Below are 527 nucleotides of genomic sequence, written 5' to 3'. Positions count from 1 at the left end.
TAGGCTGATAAAATGGTCACACGATTATTTTTCTCAAGGGATCCTCAATACATGATTAATCCATCCTGTATGTGGTAACAGAAATGAGAGACATGCATACTGGATGGGGGATACACTTCTGGGCAGAAGGGTCTGTGAACAAGATCTTGGGGTATGGGTGGACCGGAGGTTAAATATGAGGAGCTAGTGTGATGCAGTGACAAAAAAAGCTAATGCGATCTTGGGGGTGCATCAACAGAGGCATAACAGCCAAATTGCAAGATGTCATAGTTCCGCTGTACACTGTCAGGCCGCACCTGGAGTCCTGTGTGCAGTTCTGGAGGCCTCATTTTAAAAAGGATGTGGACAGAATGGAGCGGGTGCAGAGGAGAACGACGAGGATGATCAGGGGCCTGAAGACCAAGCCCTACGAGGAAAGGCTGAGGGAGTTGGGAATGTTCGACCTGGAGAAGAGGAGGTTGAGGGAGGACATGGTTGCTCTCTTGAAGCATTTGAAGGGCTGTCACTTAGAGGCGGGCAGGGAGCTG

This window comes from Euleptes europaea, chromosome 11 (genome assembly GCF_029931775.1).
Source record: "Euleptes europaea isolate rEulEur1 chromosome 11, rEulEur1.hap1, whole genome shotgun sequence".
NCBI classification, from domain to species: domain Eukaryota; kingdom Metazoa; phylum Chordata; class Lepidosauria; order Squamata; family Sphaerodactylidae; genus Euleptes; species Euleptes europaea.
The sequence above is the reverse complement of the archived record's forward strand: the minus strand, read 5'-3'. Positions refer to the sequence as shown.